This window comes from Camellia sinensis, chromosome 2, assembly GCF_055761805.1.
Source record: "Camellia sinensis isolate YWXY chromosome 2, ASM5576180v1, whole genome shotgun sequence".
In the NCBI taxonomy this organism is placed as follows: domain Eukaryota; kingdom Viridiplantae; phylum Streptophyta; class Magnoliopsida; order Ericales; family Theaceae; genus Camellia; species Camellia sinensis.
The window spans coordinates 219166397-219191115 of record NC_138962.1 but is presented as its reverse complement, the minus strand read 5'-3'; the positions used below and the strand labels follow the sequence as shown (position 1 = coordinate 219191115).

The window sequence follows — 24719 nt, the reverse complement described above, 5'->3', positions numbered from 1 at the left end:
TAGGGAAAATATTCACCCTCTTTGAAACATCATTGCTTTATTCTAGTGGCCATAAATTACTTCACTAAGTGGGTCAAAGCTAAGCCATACAAGGTTGTAGATTTAACTGAAGTTATTGGATTCATCAAAGAATTAATCCATAGATTTGGTATCCCATAGATCATAACTGTAGATAATAGGACTGTGTTTGATGGAAAGATGGTGAAATCTTTCGCAGTAAAATTTAGGAGTAGTCTTATTAATTCTACCCCTTATTATGCACAAACAAATGGTCAAGCTGAATCATCTAACAAGTCCTTGAAAAAAGGAATGCAAAGGGTTGTAGAAGACAATCCCAGGGATTGACATAACTTGTTGTTAGATGTGTTATGGGCTTATAGAACTTCTCCAAGGTCAAGTACAGGGATTACTCCTTATGCTTTAATAGATGGACATGATGCAGTGTTGACTGTGGAGATTAACATTAAGTCCTTGAGGGTGAAGTGCCAAAACCAATTAACATGTTCTTGGAAGTAGAGAATACAGATGAAGCTAAAATATTAGGATTAAATAATATTCTTTTCCAAAAGAAGAAGACAGCCAAAAGCTATAATAAGAAGCACATTAGCTTTGATGAAGGTGATTTGCTGTGAAAAATAATACTTCCAATAAGAAGTAAAAGCCATAAATTTGGCAAATGGTCACCTAACTGGAAAGTATCATATCAAGTTCATAGAGTTTTGCCTGGAAGAGCATACCATCTAAGAAATCTTAATGGCTATGTACATCCCAAGAAAATCAATGGCAGGTATTTAAAGCCTTATTATCTAACTGTGTGGGAAACACAAGAATTGTAAGAAATGCTAAGTAAGAATAGTAAAAGAGCATAGAACACTTGGATAAATAATAAGGATTTCATTTCACAAAGATTCAAGTACATGCAGCCATAAATTGGCCCAAAAATTATTACAGTGTTTTAGTTGTTCCCTTACAATTGATTCTCTACTCCTAAGAGATGGGAACAATTGAATGACTATAGTCATGTCCTGCCTTCTATCAGCGAGTCCTTGGTTAGTAATTTGGAGCTTTTTGGCATTTCGATCCAAGGCTAGATTGATTGCGGCTAGCTCCTCTTCCAGTTGGGCTTTCTTCTCTAAGAGTTGGATTCGAAACTGGGAGGCATAGAAATGTTGTCCCTCTAATTCAAACACCTCAGCATGTATATGGGAGACAAACTCCTTATCTTTTAACAGTTTCTCTTCTGCAGCTTTGGCCATCTGGCAGATATTGACATAAAAATCTAAGGTGGCTGCTGCTTAGGATAAGTGACTTGAGAAGGCCATGTTGGATTGCTCGAATACTTTGCAGCACTTAAGGAAACCATTTTTAATAATAGGCTTTTGTAAAGCTTCAAATGGAATCCTTGAAAATGATTGTAGTAGTTCTAAGCAAGCGTCCAAATCCATCCGAGGATAAAAAGCTTCAGTAGTAGTTGAGGAGCTCTCAATAATTTCCAAAAGAGAGTCTGCAAGGACCAATGATCAAATCTCACTGCTTGGTGCTCAAACTGGTGAAGATATGCCAAATAAGCTGGCCAGTTAAGCCTTGAAGATGTCCATCTCGTCCTCTGACATTAGTAATACAGAAGAGTCGCTGATTGAAGGAAGAGATGGAAACTTGAGGATAGGAGGAGAAGTGGAGTTATCCCTAGCAGTGTCTATTGTCCTGGCCAACAGTAGGTCAAGAGAAGAGGGACTAAAGCTGGACTGTAGGAAAGGAATTAGTGAGCCACCAGTGCCTTCCTTGTGAGTACTGGTCACCACTAAAGATGAAATGGCAACTGAAATTCTCTTAGGTAGTAAAGGGGCAGCGAAGACTACAAGAGGGGTAGAATGAGATGAGATGAAAGATAGATGAGACAAATATGAAATTAAGCCTAGGCATAAAGAAGGAGGGATGCTTTGCTTTAAAGAGGAAGGCATAGAGAGTATAGAGCTGGGAAGTGGAAGCATCATCTGAATGGGCTCTATACTCATTGGCGTTTCAGTATAAACCTTCATTGTTCCTTTTGAGGTTGAGGAAGCCAATGTCGAAGAAGGAATGACTACTGCCGCATATCAAAGAATAAAGAGAAAATGTTAACTTTTTTTTAAATCCTGGAAAGGAAAATTATCGAAGGGAATTAAACGAAATTACTAGTTGTAGAGGTTGTAGTGGTGTTGGTTGGAGAACTGCGAAGGGAGCAATGCTCAACAATTTGTTTCTTCCTTACAGCCTCCCTTTGTAGTGCATCAGTAGCAACAACCTCATCCCTTAGTATTTGCTACTGCCTCCTCTTTTCAGACCTTTAAAATACAATAATTTCTTTGGAGTGCTCTTCTTCTACTGCCTTGGCAGCCGCCTCATGAGTAGGATCACCAATGAGGTCAGAAAGAGATACTGTCATTTTCTTCTTTCTTTTCAATGGTGTCTCTTTTTCCTTCTCTGCTTCTTTCTCTTCTAGGTGAGCCTCAGGTTCTTCAAGGTCAAGCAAAAGTTTTCTTTTCTTTTGTTGCTGCTGCTTGCCCTTAAGAATGTTCAAAGCTTCACTACTAAAAACCAGACTTTTTGCGACGGTCTCAAACGTCGCAAAAGGTCCATATATCGTCACAAAAAGTCTTTTGTGATGGAACAACGACGGGAAATGGGGGTTGGCAGAAGGGGGCATGACAAAAAGTATTTGTGACGGTTACAAACCGTCACGTTCTTGTTGCGACGGCTAATCAATGATTTTTGCGATGGTTTAACCTGACACAAAAAAGGGAGGAAAAACTTCACGTTTAGTGACGATGTTGGTTACCGTCACCAAAACTTTTTTAGCGACGATATTTAACGTCGCAAAAAGTATTATTAGTGATAATCTGAAACGTCGCAAAAAAATAAAATTAAATTAATACCATATTTGCAACAATTTAAACCGTCGCTAAAGATTTGAACTAATATGTATATACTACAGGTTAAATCGTCGCTAATAAAATGTAAGGAAATGATGATTACATTAGTGAAAGTTATTATTGTCACAATAAAATTATTATTATAAAATCAATGTATAATTTATTAATTCATTCCCTGTACAAATTATTAATATTTTCTAAAATAAAATATATCCACATCCACATCCACACAAATCCACATTCACATTCACAAAATCATACATAAATATGTACCCTGTAACAATTGTTAACCAAATATTCTTTACAAAAATATATAAAACATTCTCCAACAATACTTATAATTTTTTATATTCAAGAACTTAAATTTTTGTATCTAAAGCGAAACAAAAGTATCGACAATACAAATAAAAAAACATATATGTTATAGTTTGTTTTAATATCAACAATAAGCTCCAATATTGATAAGCAAATATATCATCACGTACTCAAAAGGGGTTGCATCTGCAAAAAGAAACACAAAAAAATCATTTACTACATAATTAATTTCAAACTTATAAAAAATGTAAAACATTTAATATTTATTTCAAAAAATAAATAAATACAAAAAAGATTGTAAGCTGTAATATCGACATGCGAAAATATCATCACGTACTCAAAAGAGTTGCATCTGCAAAAGAAACCCAAAAAAAAAAAATTGTTTACAATATAATTAATTTCAAGTTTATTTTAATAAATAAATAAATACATAAATAAAATTGTAAGTTCCAATATTGATATGCAAAAATATCATCATGTACTCAAAAGGGTTGCCTCTGCAAAGAGAAAATCAAAAAAATTTACAATATAATTAATTTCAAGCTTACAATAAATGTAAAACATTTGATATTTATTTCAATAAATAAATAAATACAAAAAAAAGATTGTAACATATATATGAATCAAGTGCCACACAATGTATCTTCCAACAGTTTCTTCAACTGTTCTTAGACCTCAGGATGTTGTTTCTAAAAGAGAGTTTGGTTATTTCACTTTTAAGACAGACTTTGCAATATTTAGGGCCAATTGGAACTCCATCAATTCACACAACGAATCGTCACTAATAATAACACTACTACAAATATAGATAAAGATCACACTTTTTTGGTGTGATGTATGTTTTTTAATCACACTAAGTTTTATTAAAGTGTGGTCTTTAAGAGTGTGATTAAAAATGGTCATTTTCAATCACACTTTTTAAGTGTCATTAAAAAATGCTTTCATCACATCTTTTAAGTGTGATTAATAATATTTCGATCACACATTTTAAGTGTGATTAAAAATATTTAGATCACACCTTTTAAGTGTGATTAAAAACATTTAAATCACACCTTTTAAGTGTGATTAAAAATATTTAGATCACACCTTTTAAGTGTGGTTAAAAACATTTAGATCACACCTTTTAAGTGTGATTAAAAACTTTAGTTCACACTTTTTAAGTGTGATTAAAGACTTTAGATCACACCTTTTAAGTGTGATTAAAAACATTTAGATCACACCTTTTAAGTGTGATTAATAACTAATAAAACTTATGATAAAAAAAAAATTGACATATTTAAAGAATAATCAATATTATTTTTGCACGCGCATTTGAATAATGTAATACACACTATATACTATATTTTGAATCACAACCATATATTGAATGAAATAATATCATATATTTCATAAATAAAAGTTAAATGTTTAAAAGTATATACAAAGAAATTAATTAAAAAAAAAAATTAACTGTGATTACATACGTTAAAAAATAAAAAATAAAAAACTTGAAAAAAGTAAGTTCTTGAATTCTTTGACCATATTTTGCATCTCTCCAAGAAATTTTTGACTTGAAAAATAAAAAAACAAATTAATTTAAAAACCGCCAGAAGCATATGAATAAACTTACTAATTAATTTATAAACTTACATTTAGATCACACAAAAAATAATGTAATTTATCCAGTTGTTAAACTGCCCCCAATCCTTTCCCCACAACCACCAAAAATGACATAATTATTTTGATTCTCCACACAAATATCAGTAAAACAGCACCACAAAAGAAGACAATATGCAACAATGCAGAAAGGATCACATAAATGATAAAATGGAGTATTATATGGACAATCAAAATCATATGATATCAACATATAACTCACTAAAAACTATAAAACAAATAAGGATCAATAAGGCTTATTGGTCTTAAAAGCAGAAACCACATAGCCTGAATAATTACAAATTGGTACACCCATCGATGGAAACATCACCGTGAAAGGTTTTCCTCAAGACCAATAGTACACCCATCAAATTTCCAAATATAACTGCATGCTTAAAAAATAATTCTATGTAGACAAGATATTTTAACAGAACTGGTAAAAATGCATACTTCTCTGTTAGTACCAAACTACCTATTCATATGGGTTCAACTCTGACACAAACTGAGATGCACATGAGATCCAGAACCAATATCATCTAATGCATACCTGGGGCAAACAAAAAAATGGAGATAACAGTTAAGAGACATAGCTTGAAGAAGAAAATTCTGCAGGTGAGGAAATGAGTGAAGTTTAACCAATATCAGATCCTTGTCAAGGATCTTCACCTCTCTCCCAAGATGCTCTAGCCAACACAGAACAGGGAACATATATGGTCTGGTTCCCTTAACAAACCTGAGTTAGATTAAAATTCACATCAAACAGATTGAGAAATACCTATAATTAAAATTCACATCAAAAGGATGAAGTAAACAAAAGTCAATTAAAATTCACATCAAACAGATCGAGAAATACCTATAATTAAAATTCACATCAAAAGGATGAAGTAAACAAAAGTCAAACAGAATCAGTTAAATTAATTTTATTAATTCAACATTAAAACTAATTTTTGACTACAATCTGTATTAAAAACTCAATACTACTTGAAGGATAGAGAAATACCTTGATAGAGAGTGAATTAACCAATCGATGTCTTCAAAGTAGCAGAAATCTGCAAAAAAATGAAGAAGAAGATGAAGAATCAACCTATAGACATTGCAAGAAAAATAGGAATTAGTGGCGTTTTAAAAACGTCGGCACAGACTCAAAAAATGTCGCTAAAAGTTATTGTGGCGTTTTTACCATTCGTCGAGGATACGGCCGTCGCCATAACTTCGTGACGTTTTGATAAACGCCGCTAATTACTTTTACTGACGTTTACGCCAACGCCGCTAATAACTTTCACCGACATTTTTCAGTAAACGCTGTTACATTCTTATGCAGCAATCTCTGCAAATACTTGAATTTTCACTGACGTATACAGAAAATGTCACTATATATAATTTTTCAAATTTGTTTCTCCTGATATCATTAGTCTCTTTTGAAAACTATATCGAGACTAAAAAAAATCAAAAAACAAAAAAACAAATTTGAGTTACACATCTTAAAAATATTAAAATAAAAAAAATAAAAACTTGGAACATTGATGTAAAATGAATATTGAGATGGCCTTGGGAAAAGACATCAAGCCACCATTTCTTCAGTTGTAGAGTAACAGTCCTTTTGTGTTGACATATGTGAAAATGAAGTCCTCCCTAGTAGAGCTTCTTTCAATGGTCCCTACATGTGTCAGATGTGGAAATAAAATCCTTCCTAGTAGAGCTTCTCTCATTTGTCTCCACAAAGAACATAACTTTCCTGTCAAAATTGAAGGTGGAAAGATAAAATTACATTTTTTTTTATTATAAAAAGTACCATATTTTTTATTATAAAATTCTCCAGAAGTCATGTGCATGAAATTAGAAATTAGGTTACTATAACTTTTTGATCACTTATTATGGTCCAAAAGTCCCAGATATTAACAATAGGGTGGAGGAAGCACCAAATCTTCTAGCTGATTTATGAAAAAATAAATAAATCTTCTAGTTGATATCCTCTACAACAATAATTGAGACCACCAATTTTGGGAACCCTCACAACCCCCAAAGTGATCTCAACCATACATGGTGTAAGTCCCACACATACATGAGTGGGCTCTACACATATATGAATGGTTGAGATCACTTTGAGAGTTGTGGGGGTCCCCAAAATTGGGGATTCCAAGCATTTTTCTATCCTCTATCATGTTGTGCTACATTCCTTTACTATTTATATAAAATATCTTCTCATCTAGAAGAACTTGCCTTCTTATTTTCAGATAATTTGCACAGGCTACTACAGTTGGTCATAACGCAACGCTCTTAGAATAGCTATCAATTGCTTATTCAAACTTCGATTTAAAGTACTCATTACCCTGTAAATTAATAAGAATCCATATCAGTATCAATTTTATATATTTCTACAATAGCATCAGAAATCATAAATAATAAATAAATGAACTCTAGTAGAACAAATCATACCAACTCCTCTGATGCAGCATCAGGAGAGCTCTCTTCTGTCATGAAACCATTTGATAAATTCCTGATTGAATCATAATTTCACAAGTGAACCTCCACTTGTAAATGTGTTCTTTGGTCACAAATAAGTTGACTCACATTGTTCACATAACATTTGTGTGTCAGAAGCTTTAGGAAAATAAACCGTATCAATTTACAAAAACAAAAAAACCTGAAAAAAAAAAGTGAAACATGTTGCCAAGATAAGATCCATAAGCACATAGTACATTATTAGAGAAACAATCAACATTAACAATCTCAAATGCAACATTTAAATTGATCCTTAATAAATTATTAGGTACCAACAGTAGCACCATGAATATATTATTTATTGTAATACAACAATGCATATTTGGAAATTCTAAAGATTAAGGGCAGCAACTTGAAATCATCAAAATATGAAATAGAGTAGATAATCTTCAATTCATACCTGGATCAAGAGGTGATAATCTTCTTTGAAATAGCATAGCATATCCTCAAGAGATAAACTTCTTAGCTGCTACCAAGAGAGGGGTTATGACAAATTGTTAGCGAGTATTCCTCCATATAAAATCTTGAAACACTATGCTTTCTATCAAAAATTAAAGCTATACCCACAAAACATGAGTACATTATTTTGTATGCTCTACTCTAGTTCCAGGAAAAAGGATATAAAAGATACAAAGAACCAAGAAAGAAAATGTCATAGTGCATGACACTTTAAACCTCCTATCTACAAACAAATTTGTGATGAAGTACCATCAAAATTAGAAGTATAGAATAGCTAAAATTCAGTGAGGTGAGGTTAGCACAAACTGTGAATTTTAATTAATATGAAGTACAAAATTTGAAAACATCTTCAAACAGGGGATGGTTACAAAAATTAAGAAACATATTTAACACAAGACAATAGTCATGGGCTGGACAAACTATCCAGTGTTGTATTACCCCTAACAACATCAAAGGACAAAACAATATTGGAAGTCATAATGAAAAAAGCAAGATAAAATATCGTAACTAAAACATTGTCAACGGAGATTGAATCATTGTACTTCAAACAGAGTTGAAAGTGAGATCTGTACAATACAAACAGAGAACAAACTCACCAGCCATGAGAAGAACAAGTCCTAGTTTCTGTTAGGTTTGAAAAAAGTAATTTATGTATATATATACCTACAACATGTAGTTGTGACTATTTTAAACCCAGTCAAATACAAAACAGAAACACAGATTCAATCCAATGTCAATCTCTTAACAAGAAGACAATCTTTTCTCAAGAAATATACTTAGTATTTTAGAGGTGCAGAAATTGCAATCAATATTAACAACAAAAATTCAAATGTTTATTACACATGAAACAAATGGAAGATAAACATCATTAAAAGAACCCAATAAAAAGTTTAGTCATTTGAACCCTCTAAAAGGAACCAAATATTCATATTTGTGATACACAAATAAAAGGAACGCAAAATGTCTTACCATAGAAAAAAGTTGCCAAGGACATCCTTTAAGGTGCATATAAAAACCATTGGGCCATAAAGGTTCATCCATGTTAGGAGAGATAAGAGAAATGGGGGTACCTCCAATGTGATCAATAAGAGAAACAGGGATACCTCTAACGTTCATCCAAGATCTAGGCATTGCAATAACCAAATTACAATTGTGTGGTATTAGTGAATCCTCACAAACAAATCAAAATCCATAGAAGCATCACCTTTCATGTACATATAAAAAATCTCCAACCAAGATTATAATGAAGTTTTTATACATATTATAATGAAAGCAAAAGATATATTTGCGTTGTATATTGCATTGAAATAATAAAGAATAGAGAAGAGAATGAATCAGAGAGACTAGAAATCATCCTGCATATTCAATGGTTTCCACACAATGAATAATGAAACAACTTGGAACTGCAACCCAAATAAGTACCTCATTACTAAAACCAGTTAAAGTACCACATCGATCTGCAAAAGAAGAAAAAAAAATAAACAGTTTACACTAATCAATATCCAAGAAGAAAAAAGAAAACCAGAGTGAGAAAAATAATAGCATAAATAAATAAATAAATAAATAGTAGAAGAAGAAGAATAAGAAGAGAAAGTGTTACTTGAGCGGATTGGACTCTTTTTGGAAGAACAGATCAGGTCTGGAGGGACCAATCTCATTGCAAATAAATAAATAAATCTGGAAAGTCCCTGCTACAATAACAAATCACAAAAATATTGAGAAGCAATAATTCCAGCTAGAAAAACTATCAGAAAAAATTGGTTGATTATATCAAATCAATTATGCAAACTACGAGAGAGAGAGAGAGAGAGAGAGAGAGAGAGAGAGAGAGAGACACCTCTCATTCTCGAACCATCGGAACACAGGTTTCGAGATCAAACCTGTTAGTTCTAAGAGGCCTCTTCTTCTTGAACCATGAGAACATCGAGATCGATTCGACACAAATAGAGCACGAAATACAAGTTTAGAGATCAGATCCCTGTATTTCTAAGAGAAATTAGTGAAAACCCTAACAAGCTTTGAGTTCTCGAGATCAGGTTTCTAATCAGACAAACCCCAAGCAAGAACAAGAAATTGATACATATAGATTTTAATAGATTAGCTAACAGAAATCGATCAAGAAACACGACAAAGGGAGATCGAAACAAACTCAATTTAATAGTTACGGTGAAGTGTAGAAATTGAACCAATAGTTTCAGAAAAGTTGGACTGATCTATAACTCCTCGCTTTCAAAGGTCAGATCAGAGATATATATATATATATAAAACAAAAAAAATCAACGATCGGGAGAGAGAGAGAGACAGAGATTGAGAGAGAGAGTTTAGCTGTGAGTAGATCGGCTGTGCGATGATGATCGGTGCGATGAGATGAACAACGAGAGAGTGAAAGGGTGATCGGTGCAGAAACGAGAGAGTAAGAGAGACAGTGATGTTGAGATTAGGGATTCTGGTTTTGCGCCCGGGGGGTGGGGGGGATGGCAAAAAAAAAAAGCGGGAATGAAAAAAGAAAAAGAGAGGGAGACGAGGGGTAGATAAAAAAAAAATTAAAATCTTTTTTCTTTTTGGGGGTCACAAATAAAATTTACATAATAAAATAATACCGTTTAACTCTTTTTTTTTTTTTTTTGTGACGCGAGTTGCTGTCATTAAAAAAGTTCATTTTTTGTTAAAATAAATTTTTTTTTGTAGTTAATGAAAAAAATTTCATTTTTTTTTAGTTACTAAGATTGAAAATTTATTTGTTTCATTTTTATTTTAATTAAAAAAAATATTATTATTATTTTTTTTTTGGTAGAAGTAGGGGTAATATTTTAATGAAAAATATTTTTCACTAAATAAAAGTTTATTTTCTGTGGTCAATGAAAAATATTTTTCTACGGCCTATTTTTTTTTGTTAGTAAAAATCATGAACTATTTTTTTGTGGTAGAGGAAAGGGAGCGACATTAGTGGTGGAAGTGGTGGATAAGAGATGATGGTGGTGGTGTTGGTGATGGCAAAAAATATTAGTGGTGAAGTTGTGGTAGTGGTAGTGTAGATGGAGTGGCAGGGGTGAAGGAGAGGTAATGGTAGTAGTAGTGGCAGTAGTGGTAGTAGTGGTAGTGGAGTGGTGGCGATGGTAGTAGTAATGGTAGTCGTAGAGGTGAAGTGGCGACAGTGGAAGTAGTGGTGGTGGTGGAATGACGTTTGCAGTAGTGGTGAAGGTGGTAGAGGAGATGGGTGGTGAGAGAGAGAGATGAGTGAGAGACGGATAGAAGAGATAGAGAGAGAGAATAGAGCGAGAATGGAAAACAAAAACAAGCGGGAATAAAAAATATTTTTTTTTTGTCAGAAATGAAATTTAAATAACAAAATAATGTCGTTTAACTTTTTTTTTTTTTTTTTTTTTTGCGACGGGAGTTGCCGTCGTCAAAAAAAATATTTTTTGTTAAAATATATATTTTTTTGTAATTAATGATTTTTTTTTTTTTTTTTTTAATTTTTTTTTTTTTGTAGAGGATATAGAGTGGCAGTAGTGGTGAAGGTGGTGGATAAGAGATGATGGTGGTGGTGGTGGTGGTGGTAGCGGCGAAGGAGATTAATGGTGAAGTTGTGGTAGTGGTAGAGTAGATAAAGTGGCAAGGGTGAATGAGAGGTAATGGTAGTAGTAGTGGCAGTAGTGGTGAAGGTGGTGGATAAGAGATGATGGTGGTGGTGGTGGTGGTGGTGGTGGTGGTGGCGGCGGCGGCGAAGGAGATTAGTGGTGAAGTTGTGGTAGTGGTAGAGTAGATGAAGTAGCAAGGGTGAATGAGAGGTAATGGTAGTAATAATGGCAGTAGTGGTAGTGGTGGCAATGGTAGTAGCAATGGTAGTCGTAGAGGTGAAGTGGCGACAGTGGCAGTAATGGTGGAAGTGGAATGGCGTTTGCAGTAGTGGTGAAGGTGGTAAAGGAGATGGGTGGTGAGAGAGAGAAAAATGAGTGAGAGACAAATAGAGGAGAGAGAGAGAGAGAGAGAGAGAGAGAGAGAGAGAGAGAGACAAAGACAGAGTGATGAGCGAGAGAGAGACAAAGTGGTCGCTAAAAGTGCATTTTCTTGTAGTGGATAGATAAAGCGAGAGGGAGCTCAATAAATAGAGAAGACAGAAGGGAGAGAGTGAGCAACGCGAACATAGTGGAAGAGAAAGAGAGAGAGAAAGAGAAGAGAGAGAGGGACAAAAAGATAGAGAGTGAGAGACAGAAAAAAGATAGAGAGAGAAGAGAGATGAATGAGAGAGAGAGAGAGAGAGATAGAGAGAGAAGAGAGATGAACGAAAGAGAGAGAGAAGAGAGATGAGCGAGAGAGACAGAGAAAGATGAGAGAGATAGAGAGAAGAGAGATGAGCGAAAGAGATAGAGAGAGAAAAGAGATGAGAGAAGAGATAGATGAGTGAGAGACAGAGAGAGAGAGAGAGAGAGATAGACAGAAAGAAAAGAGTGATGAGTGAGAGAGAGAATGAGAAGAGAGAGGAAGATGAAAAAATGGGTGAAAAGATATAGACAAAGAGAGAGGGAGAGAAAAAAAGAGCGAAAAGAGATAAACGAGAGAGAGAGACAGAGAGAGATGAGTGAGAGAGATAAAGAGAAGAGAGACAGAGAGAGAGAGAGAGACAGACAGAGAAGAGTGATGAGTGAGAGAGAGAGAAAGAGAGAAGAGAGACAGAGACAGAGAGATAGAAAGATGAAAAAATAGGTGAAAAAGTTCCGTGTCTAAAGCCTCATTTTCTAGTAGTGAGTCATCTCTATCATTCATGGGTAGAATATATAAAAATCAAATTGAAATATTTTATACAATCACACCTATTTAGGGAGTGTGATTAAAAAGTAGTAATGTATATATAATCACACTTTAATTAAAATGTGTGATTAAAAAATATATATATAATCACACTTATTTAAAAAGTGTGATTAAAAAGTAGTAGTATATATATAATCACACTTTAATTAGAAGGTGTGATTAAAAAATATATAAATAATCACACTTTAATTAGGATGTGTGGTTAAAAAAATATCTATATAATCACACCTATTTAAAAAGTGTGATTAAAAAGCAGTAGTATATATATAATCACACTTTAATTAGAAGGTGTGATTAAAAAATATATAAATAATCACACTTTAATTAGAATGTGTGGTTAAAAAATATCTATATAATCACACCTATTTAAAAAGTGTGATTAAAAAGTAGTAGTGTATATATAATCACACTTTAATTAGAAGGTGTGATTAAAAAATATATAAATAATCACACTTTAATTAGAATGTGTGGTTAAAAAATATCTATATAATCACACCTATTTAAAAAGTGTGATTAAAAAGTAGTAGTGTATATATAATCACACTTTAATTAGAAGGTGTGATTAAAAAATATATAAATAATCACACTTTAATTAGAATGTGTGATTAAAAAATATATATATAATCACACTTGTTTAAAAAGTGTGATTAAAAAGTAGTAGTGTATATATAATCACACTTTAATTAGAAGGTGTGATTAAAAATATATATATATAATCACACTTAATTGAAAAGTGACATAAAAAATAAATATTATCACACTCAATCAAATTAAGTGTGATTACAATATCAATCTAATTTTTTTTATCACACTTCCAATAAAAGTGAGATCTTTTTTTTTTTGTCAAAGTATGATCTTTAACTATTTTTGTAGTAGTGTAAGTCCATCCGCCAATTGGACTATTGGTATACGTAAACTATCCAAAAAAACTTTAATTACATCCTACAATGATGATAACACCATTAAAATCAAGTAGGGATTGAACACATTGTGCTATAATCTAACAATAATTGAATAAACACAAAAGATGAAAAAAGTTTGTAAAGAACAAGTTTTCATAAATGGAAACTAAGCTCTAGATTCAAAATCGGGAATCGGTTTCGAGTTCCGTCTTCTTTGACAAGTCATTTGTGCCTAGTTAGTCGTGTGTGTCAAGTTTCGTTGACATCCGGTGTCGTTTGAGCATTTTAGTGTGTCAACCAGTTCGAAAAAGAGTTTATAAAGAACAAGTTTTCATAAACGAAAAATAGGCTCTACATTTAAAACCGGGAATCAGTTTTGAGTTTCATTTTCTCCTACAAGTCGTTTGTGCCTAGTTAGTCTTGTGTGTCAAGTTTCATTGACATCGAATGCCATGTAAGTATCTTAGTAAGTCAACCAGTTCGAAAAAGAGTTTTTAAAGAATAAATTTTCATAAACAGAAATTAGACTCTAGATTCAAAACTGAAAATCGGTTTTGAGTTTCGTCTTCTCCTACAAATCATTTGTGTCTAGTTAGTCGTGTGTGTCAAGTTTCGCTCACATTGGACGCCATGTGAGCATTTTAGTGAGTAAACCAGTTCGAAAAAGAGTTTTTAAAGAACAAGTTTTCAGAAACGAAAATTAGGCTGTAGATTCAAAATCAAGAAACGGTTTCGAGTTCCGTCTTCTCCTATAAGTCATTTGTTCCTAGTTAGTCGTATGTGTCAAGTTTCGTTGACATTCGATGCCGTTTGACTATTTTAGTGAGTCAACCGGTTCGAAAAAGAGTTTCTAGAGAACAAGTTTTCATAAACGAAAATTAGGCTCTAGATTCAAAACCGGAAATCAGTTTCGAGTCCTGTCTTCTCCTACAAGTCATGTGTGCCTAGTATGTTGTGCGTGTCAAGTTTCGTTGACATCCAAGCCCGTTTGAGCATTTTAGTGTGTCAACCGGTTCGAAAAGGAGTTTGTAAGGAATAAGTTTTTATAAACGGAAATTAGGCTCTAGATTCAAAACCGAAAATCGGTTTCAAGTCCTGTCTTCTCCTGCAAGTCACTTGTGCGTAGTTAGTCGTGTGTGTCAAGTTTCGTTGACATCCGATGCCGTTTGAGCATTTTAGTATATCAACCGGATCAAAAAAGAGTTTGTAAAGAACGAGTTTTCATAAACGGAAATTAGTCTCTACATTCAAAACTGGGAATCGGTTTTGAGTCCCGTCTTCTCCTACAAGTCACGTGTGCCTTGTAAGCAAGTTACACTAAATATTCTACCACAAATTTCTAAAAGACACATATATATAATTATAAGAAGCCCTAAAAAACTGACACTAAACCGGACCTTAATGAGGATTTCAAAGATTTGGTATGAGTGGGTAAGTTGCACAAATATTGGGACAAGCCTCATTACCTAGGCTCAAGTAAGCACTTTCACAACATTCCCATGAACATATTCCTCTTACTAGTGGTTTAGAAGGCATATATAATAAATAATAAAAATACATACAATTACCAACCTTAGAGGCATATGAAGTGGCAAAGTAGCTCCTTGGCAAAGACTGTTTGCCCACTGCAATGACGACAAAAGGGAAAAAAACTAGAGTCCATAAAAAGGGGGAAAAGAAACGTCGAGTTAAATGTTGTTTGATCTATATAGAAGAGTCCTTTAGTTATCAGCAATACCAGGTTTGAAAGAGGAGAGCCACTTGGTGAATAATATGTCAGGGTTTATGTTTTCAGTAGCACCTCAAATGATACATCTTAAGTAGCACATAATGCATTACTTTTTCATTATTCCTTCTATTATAATCAGATGATAGAATTGAATTCACATCATCTTCTTTATTGAGTCCACAACTTAGAATCTAGCTACCATGAGAATTGAATTGCGTAGCTATATAGTTCACTTTTCAAACCAATCCAATTTTTAGGCTGTTCACCAAATCTTTCCTTGGAATTGAGGGAACTGTCAAGTAGATCCAATCAAGCATAATAAATATACACTACAAGAAAAATATGATTTGGTGGCATTTTCCAGCAAAAACTGTGACAAAAGTAATTTACTAGCATGTTTTAAAACATGCCACTCAACCATTATATATTTTTCAGTAATATTTGGTATCTTGAATTTGTGGAGGGATTTGTAAAAAAGGGAAGAATTGGAAACTCTGTTCCCTTTCTTTTTCTTGTCTCTCTGTAAACCTCTACAAATCCAAAATATAAACACAACCTCAATGGAATTTCACTGAAGATGCCACAAGAAAAAAATTGTTTCTTTTTTGGGAGAAATTATTTTTTTCTAAATCTGCTTCCCTCCCATTGAAACCCTCATTTTCATCCTCCCCATCTCTTTTCTCTCAATCTCACTCTCATCACACAATATAACAAATTTTATTGTGAACTGAGAGGAAATATAATTAAGAATCAAGGTTCCATTTATTTACAAGTCAGAAAAGTCATTGAGCAGAGGAATGATTTATTGTATGTGGTCATTCTAATATCATTTCTACAATTTAGACTCTTACTTTCCGTATAACGTAGTAACTCAACACAAATTCAACAATTAAGGTAGTAATACTCAATAAAAAAGAAAAGAAGAAGAAGAAGATTAAGCTAGTTGGCTTGGACGATGAAGATAATCATTACCAATAAAAGCAACATGCTTACGAAAGTTTAATACCTTTAAATTCAATATCCTAAAGTTCGGGTTGTTTTGAGATTAATCAAAAGTTCATGGTGCAAGTCCCCAATTTTCCATTTGATTATTAATGAAAACTTTTTTAATTGTAATTAAACCTCCATTCAAGAAGGAAGAAACAGGTAACATACAAAGAAGATAACCAACTCTTATTGAAACTATCCACAGGGAGTTCTATTAATAGTTCTCACATACACTTGGGCTTAGTAGCATGGGGTTGGATAATTGACACAAACAACAGATAAAAGGGCACAATATTGTGAAACAACATGGATTAACAGATGTTGAGAGTGAAGCAGGTATTCAAATTTGTTGAGGTTTGACTGTATTGAGTCAAAAACAGTTCCCACATCAGGGTTTTGACTATAGTGAGTCAAGGACAGTTCCCACTACATCGGGACACCTCACATTAGCATTTTCAACTGTGTCCAATGAATAGAGAGCGGGCAGCGATAAGGTTGCTCCATTGCAACCTACCATCCAAGCTTTCCTTTAAATTAATCCTTTTTTATTATTTTTATGATTTATAGGTGTTAGTGTTCCAGTTATACATATAAAATTAAAATTTTTTTGCCATGTCAAGTTTTGCATTTTCTGAAAATCTTCGAGCCGTGTTGCATTCACGTCTCATGTTTGTATTTGTGTTTTTTAGATTTTTTATATTCTAGTTAAACAACACATCAGGCAATCTACAATTCCTAGTTCCCCAAAGTTCATGTCAAACATCAAACCAACAAAATCTCTAAATACTTTGGCCCACAACAGTAGTTTAACTAGGTTCAAATACCATACCTTCATGAAAAAGGAAAAGAAAACCCCTAATAATGTTGACTGGTAAGAAACAAAATATACTTCTTTTGAATAACTAAGCCACCATATCACGAAACACATAAATTGGAGATAAAAGTTATAAGCTATGTATGTCTTCCGAACTCCAGAAAACCGTATACCACATCTAAGCATCAATTTAATCAACTCTTAACAACAAAACATTTTCATTCTAGATGAGATTTACTAGTACTATGAGAGCAGGTCTATATTAACTCAATTATCAAGGCAACAATAGGTAAACTAAGGTCTCTGAAAATATAAATGAACCATGACTAGCAAATGCTTCAGAAAAGTATGATATCTTATGGCAATCCCTTCAAGAAAAAGACAAAAAAAGCTATGTTGCATGATGGATTTATTTATAAGTTCCTCCAAGTCAATAAACTTACGTTTTCAAGTCCAGAGATGTCAATTCCTCAATAGGAGTCAACCTTTTCTCTGAGGATCCTGCAAATGAAGAGAAAAGACCAACTTCTTAAACTACTGCCACTCTTACAATTTTTCACATATTATGGCCCATAATAAGGTAAAGAAGTTGCATATACCACCAAAGGAAAAAGACAGACTTTCAGATAGGAATTTGAGCCAAAAAAAAAAAAATGTGAGGGGGAAAAGGAGTTGACTTGATTTATGAAGACAGTTTGCCTAACATAGTGCAGTATTGAAACAATAGAATCCAAAGAAGCATAGAACCATAAGCATCAAGTGATCAATAGGAAGATAATATAAAAAATTATTGCCTTAAAAATCTACATCACCGAGTAATTTCCAGATAAAGGAAAATGCATTTTGATAACAGAGTGAAGAATAGTTAAGGAAAATACAAACTGAATTAAAAAGACAACTTTTACTTTTCTTTTGTTTTCTTTTTTTCCCAATTTAAGTGAGCCAAAGTTCATAAATTTCATAAAAACGACACTTAAAAACACACAAGAAGCTAAGTCACTGGCTCACTGGAAAAAGTAAGAAGTACCTGGAAAAGCAAGCTTTCAAATCTAGGAATGTAATGTCCAATGGCAATTTCATGGTTCCCAAAGACACTCCATCCTCATCTACCCTGGCATCATTTCCTGAAGTTGCCTTTGAGGCAGCTGTCAGATTCTGGTGGCTAGAAAATTCATGTAGCCTGGAGAAGCGACTGATGTACTTGGTCTTGAATACAAGTGAGCAAGGAACAACCCAAGATGGGCTCAATTGAAATTGGGAATATTTAGCACATTTGGTCTGGAGGACTGGCCTAACACTAGCATAAGAAGCCATGGCTTCTGCTCAGAATCTGGAGGACTCTGGTTTTTTATATAAATTTTAAATCTATATAAAAAACCAGAGTCCATAAAAATACATTCAATTAAGTATTGGAATAGATAATTCTCATATCTCATTATTTAAAATTTAAACCATAAATATGCAAATATTAAGTTTTATACAAATTTAAAACTAGGGTTCCAATCCCCTCTCTCTCAGTCTCCAATCTCTGCACCACTTTCTAGGGTTCCACTGAAGAGGGTTCGATTCCAATGAAGGCAAAAGAAGAGAAAAAGAGGAGAGAATAGCAGAGGAGAGCAGGGGAGAGATACCTGGATGCCGGAGTGAGAATTGGCAGGAAGTCACCACTGCCGCTGCTACAGACAGATTGTGAGGGTAATGCGAGAGCAAGAGAGAGAGATTGTGAGGGTCTGTGCGAGGGAGTGTGAGAGGAAAGAAAAAGAAAGGAGACGAGAGGAGAGGAGGCTCCGAGATGGAAAGAGACGACTAGGAGAAGGTAGACATTTTTTTTTTTTTTTGATCTGAGAAAATGATACAGAAAGGGTATATGAAAGACAAGGCAAAGATGAAGGGCGCGGAAGCAAAAAGAAATTTTTTTGCGACGGAGGAATAAATAGCGTCGCAAAAAAAATAAACAATCGCAAAAGACAAAATAAAAGCCGACGGGCGACAAATCGTCGCGAAAAATACTATTTTTTGCCACGGTCTTGGATTTTCCGTCGCAAAAAAAAAAAAATTGGACGACGGCATCATTTACCGTCGCAAAAACATGCTTTTTGCAACGATTTTCAAACCGTCGCAAAAGGTTCCGTGTCCAATACTCCCTTTTCTAGTAGTGCTTGAGATCTCTAAAGAGAGTCATCCTGTGGAACTCCTGCGATAAGAATAGAAATTATAAACAAATGAGCAAGACATTATAAAAGAAATAAAAAGGGGAAGCAAGAATGTATACCTTTCTTCGAAGCAGCCCTAGTGACCCTAAGAGGAGGTGATGAAGCAGTAAGAGTAGGAGCTGGGATGACAGAGGTAGTGGAGACAGTAGCAGTGGTCCCAGTCTCTTTGGGCTTGGCTTGAGAGGGCACATCTAGCCTTACTAGTAGATCTTTGAGAGGTATGGCCAGGTGCACCTCCATATTGGCTGTCCACCAACTTTGAAATCTTCTTAAAGCTATGCCATGTGCGATAAAGAGAATGAATTCAAACTTGCTCGCCTCTTGTAATAGTTTAAATGTTGCTTCCTCCAATTTGGTTTTAGGCACCTTCAGGTCTCTGACTGTGAGATTGGTATTGGATAGGCTGCAAAGAGGAATATGAATTTCTTGAGTAAGCCCAAATTGCCTGGCAAATTGGGAAGGACAGTAAACTTCAGACATACACTTATATGCTCGAGAATTCGAAGTACCAATAAAGAGCTTCATTGGCAACAAAATAGAGGCCCACATATCTTTGTGCAGCGAATTGGAACATTGCCTATCAGCCAAAAATGTCCTTAGTCAAGTTGGTCCCGTGTTGGTTTCGAAGGGACAAAAGAAAGAAGGAAGTGGAGAATTGGAAGTTGATGGAAGAAAGTAAAGTAATAGGCAAAGCTGGAGGGGTATAGGGAAATCTTGGCAAATTTCTCTCTATAAGTGGTGGGTTCTTGCACCAAAAATTTCAAGCACTGGGAGTGTAGACCAGTGAAGTATGCGGAGAGCTAGAGCTGTAATAGCCAGTGGGGGCCTCTTTGGTTAACATCCAAAGGTTTTTCACAAAATTAGAAACATGCCCTATAAACATGGCCTAAAATGTAAGGAGCCAAGGTTATCATCTTCAAAGCAAGAGCCTTGGCAAGTGGGGCAAACTCAGGCATAATCTGCTGAAATGATATACAGAAGAGAAACTTGCATAACCAATATAGAATGAAAGAAAAAAACTCTTGGTCACCTACAGAACCTACCTTCTTGTTCTCAAATTTTACAAAATCGCTGAAGGAAGAGTTCACGGGTGGAATAGTGAAATTGACTGGAAGGTCTGGATAACCAGGTGTAAAGGGAGCACCAAGTGGTGAGAGCCCTAAAAGATGGCAAATATTGAGAACGGTAGGGGCCATCATACCACACCGAAACTGGAAAAAATTGAAAGCCGAGTTCCAGAAACAAAGGGCTATAGGAATCAAGAAAAGATCTTTAGGAATAATGAACCTAGAGAGACGTAGGGCATCAAGGATACAGAGCTCTTGCAAGTCCCATTCTCTAGCAGACACAACCCTGTCATACCATTTCTCCCATTCAAAGCTCAATGTGGGCCAGCAGCAGTGGAGTCAGTTCATCCTCCAGCTTTCCCAATCAAGCCCCCCTTTATAGAGGAGGTAGTGATCCTTTAGACGGGGGTATAAAGCAAGAAGTTGAGCTAAGGCTTCTCCCTAAAGATAGGTCCCAAGACGAATTCCTGTTATTCACTATGACAAGGAATAAAGAGGCGACCATCTATGGCACTCGGTTCACCAGCTCTGAACTTGGCTATCTCTTCATCAATACACCTCTTTAAAGCCACAGATGGGCTCACACGCTCAACCACTGGCACTTTTAGGGAGGAAAACAAAGAAAGTACATAGAAGAGCAAAGAGTTGTAGTCAAGAGCAATAAGAGTGAAAGCAATATGAGTGAAAGGGTTTGTTTTTTGGACAAGTGAGTAGGTTAAAAATGCGAGAAAAAGGGGTTTTAAACTTTTCTATCCAAAGACCCAATCGGCCTAACGAGTCAAGTAAACCTAAAATAAATTATTTAACGGGCTTCTAACTCATGTGGAATTAAAACTTTATCTTTAGAACACAAGGGGTCCCAAGCCACAGTCTTTTTCAAGAGTAAGTTTGGTAGGGAAATTTATTTCAAAGACTTAGCTTGGCTTCGAAAACTTGTAGTTGGCTTCGAAGACATTTTATGCCTTAAACAAAATTATATTTAAGGTTTGTTTTCGTTGAAGGCTTTATAAGCATACTCCTAGATTATCTTTGCAAGGTAATGTCCTTCGAAAGAGTCTCTGAAATGCTTATCTTGTTTAGAGTTGTGAATTCTGAAATAAGTAAGCACTTCGAAGCAAGTCAATTCGAAACTGTGATTTATACATGATGGGTTAATCAGATGATTAGAGCATGAAAACCCTAAGTCAAATATGGATGCTCCTATAAGAAAATCTATGCTTCGAAGCACTTAAAGCCAGGCATCAAAGCAAGTTGGTTGCTTTGAAGCTATTATTCACAGATTACATAGACAAAGTAAGGCATAAAGCCATATTCGCCATGCAATCGATCATACAATTGGAATATAAAACCAGATCATGACAGATGATATTTGAAGAGCTCAGTTTTATTGATATGCAATATTTACATTAGGAACACCTACTTGGTTACATTCTCAATTTCACAAAAGTAAGGAATGGACAAAGTCACAAGATCATGGAATTTTGTCCAGCAAAATTCAATAAATAAATACTCTTTTCCTAACCTATCTTCTATCCTATCTAAATTTGGTTTATCTAGCTGATGAGCCCTTAGGTGGAAGAAGAGTTGTTAGGCCTTCATTTCAAATTCTGTTTGTCTAAGAGCCTTCTCCATTTCATCCATTTCTCCTTCTCCAGGTGCATCACCCATAATGACATCTTCCCTATACCCTGAATCTTGGTTCTTAAAGTTTTCATATTCCTCAATAAGATTCTTTGCTCCGTACTGAATTTGAATATGAGCAGCGGAGGTATTCTCTAACAACTCACTGGTAATAGAAGCATTTGTGTGCTAGTTGAGTAGAAGAGGAAGTTAATCCAAGAAGGTATAAAGCTCTACTTGGGTCACAAGATTGAGGATGTGGCTTCGAGAGACAATATCACAGGACCATAATAAGTTCTTGTAAGGAATGTCGTTTCAAAGGACCTCAAAGGATAAATGGGAGAAATCAGCAAGCAGAGTCTGGGCTCTGTATTGTTGGTAACGAGTAAGAGGAACTGGAGATTGGTAGGAAGCAAAATGCTGACTCTCAAAAAAGGTGAGTTCCAGTTCTTCAATCCAGTTAGAATTGATGGGCAGGGAAGAAGCAGTTGGGTCCCCTCCAAATAAAGGTGGAAACTCAGGCCGGTTCACACATTCTAGCCAATCAGAAGAGCTAAGTTTTTCTTTTTTGGCTAAGAATGCAGGACTTATGCCCAAGGCTTCAAAAGGGTATGGAGTCCTTCGCACTATTTTGGACGGTAGGGTAGAAGTATACCATGCTGAAAGCAAGTTGTCTTCAAGACTGCAAAGACGGTTGAAGGGAACGTATAGATATACCACAGAACTACGCGTGGAGGGATGAATTGCAGTAAGATCATCAAATTTGGGAAATCAATGGCGTATTCATTCCCCTTGTTTGAGGTTGAGTGGGTGTGGGCCAAGCATCCCATCCCAGCCAATATTTTTAGAAGATGAAACAGCTTCGTCCCAGGCAGAGAGTTTTGGAGCAGATGAAGAGCTTCCAAGGTCCATTTGTGAAAATGTTTGGTCCAAAGGTTTGTATGGTGCAAAAGCTTCCATAACTTGTATGAATGGGGGCAGATAAATGTGGCCAATAAATGCATGAACATTCTTTTGAGGGCAGTCATCATTGACAAATGCCTCCTCGTATGCTCAATCAATGTAAGAGAAGGTTGGATTGGCCATTAGAGATGTATTGGTCTCGTTGAATTCGTAGATAATATAGGGAATGTTCGAAGCGTGGAGAAGGATTTAATGAAGTTCTTCATTTTCTAAGAAGACGGTTACACTTCAGCTAAGTCCATGCACGTCCTAGGACGAGGACAAAGTGCACTGGTCCACTAATATCATCAAGTATTAGGTATATTAGTACGGGAGGTAGTGTTGGCTATATATTTTGTACAGGCCAATCGCAGCTCAGCACGTGGCATGTAAAGGGCAATTTTGGGGGTTAATGCAAGTCTCCAATCAGCAACAGGCACGTGGCAGCTCATATGGATAATGGTGGGTTTGTGTCGCATGGAAGCAGCTAGAAAACGAGAGATGACGTGGCTTAACAGTTACTAATAAATTTGAATTCAAAATCAGGAGGAAAGCCTAACTGCAAGAATGGCATAGTGGGACTGATTGTAAGAGAGCATGATCAGGAATCATAGGAGGACATTTCAACAGTTGGAAACCCAATTCGACGGTTACCCTTAACAAGTATAAATAGCAGAAAGGCTCCAAATTGAAGGACCTAGACTCAGATCCAGAAACTAGTTTATCTACTTTATATTTCTTTTTCAGTTTTATATATTCAGTTCTTTGCATTTCCAGCACTTCAATTCCTGTACCGCACTTCATTTTCTAGGATTAGTTTTTTCAGTAGTTTGTTGCTGTGAACCTCGTCGAGGCTGGGTCATTATAACTTCATTGTAAGTTTTCATTTGCTTAATGAAATTCGTTTTCTAAATTGTATTTACTTGTTATTATTCACAACTTTCTCTTAAACAAGTCACCAGTAAAAATCCTCTTCATTGAGGCTGAAAGAACTTCAACACAATTGCTTGATAATTGGTTGTCAATTATAAATTTTATAAGGACTTATTGATCCTTGCTGGCACGCTTAAAATTATATAATTAACCTTCAAAAGCCAAAAAAGCCAACACATTCATTTTTAATCTATACCGTGAGTCTCACTTCAACTTTCATTAGCAAAATGTGGTGTGTCAAGAAAAGTTCACCTAATTTAAAAAATTTATAATAGTGTCGTCATTTTGAATTTTAATCTATATTTCAATATCAACATCAAAGTATAGTGTTTCAAGAAAACTCCACCCAATCTAATAGATCAAAAAGTCTCTGGCCGAGGTGATACCAGGATGGTTTGGATAGGACTAAAACAATTGTAACTTGCAAAACTGGCTTATTTTGATTAATGGATTCAAACTATCTGTCACGACCCAAACCCGCCCCTAAAAGTTTGGTCCATGACCGGCCTGTACATAGGCCTCAAAACAGAATTTTAGAATAATATTTAGTCACATACGGGGCCTTAAGCAGAAGCAATATCAATAAAAGACAACATCCATTGAGCTTGTGCATACATGCTGGTTTACTTGGATTTAAGCATTTAAATACACTTCCAAATATACATATACAATCACAAAATTTATATAGATCTCACACGCACTTACATAAGACTTAATAATTTATATGACTCCCAACAATAAATTAAGGCCACCACATGGAGACATACCCCCAGGTGACTTGGCAGACAAGCGAACCTCAGTACAACTCTAGTGTCAATCCCCGATGGCTCACCTACAGAAATATACATAAAACAAAATGAGTAAAGCTCAGTGAATA

The 24719-nt window shown here is 34.9% G+C and overlaps 1 long non-coding RNA gene across 19 annotated transcripts; it reads right to left on the bottom strand.

Annotated features, from left to right (window-relative positions):
- Positions 1-3193: 3193 nt before the first annotated feature.
- On the bottom strand, positions 3194-18923 carry LOC114296121 (uncharacterized). 19 transcript variants are annotated; one of them, XR_014362608.1, is made up of 12 exons: positions 18699-18922; positions 18095-18432; positions 17511-17568; positions 15110-15162; positions 9424-9511; positions 7765-9280; positions 7299-7506; positions 7083-7192; positions 5863-6597; positions 5499-5595; positions 5335-5409; positions 3194-3413 (listed from the first exon to the last, which is right to left on the bottom strand). It is a non-coding gene; the product is annotated as an uncharacterized LOC114296121 (long non-coding RNA). The 19 variants fall into 19 exon arrangements; XR_014362607.1 differs by having other exon boundaries at positions 5529-5595; XR_014362592.1 differs by lacking the exon at positions 3194-3413 and having other exon boundaries at positions 5065-5595; positions 7299-7359; positions 7765-7830; ... (1 more) ...; positions 9246-9280; positions 18699-18923.
- Positions 18924-24719: the final 5796 nt, after the last annotated feature.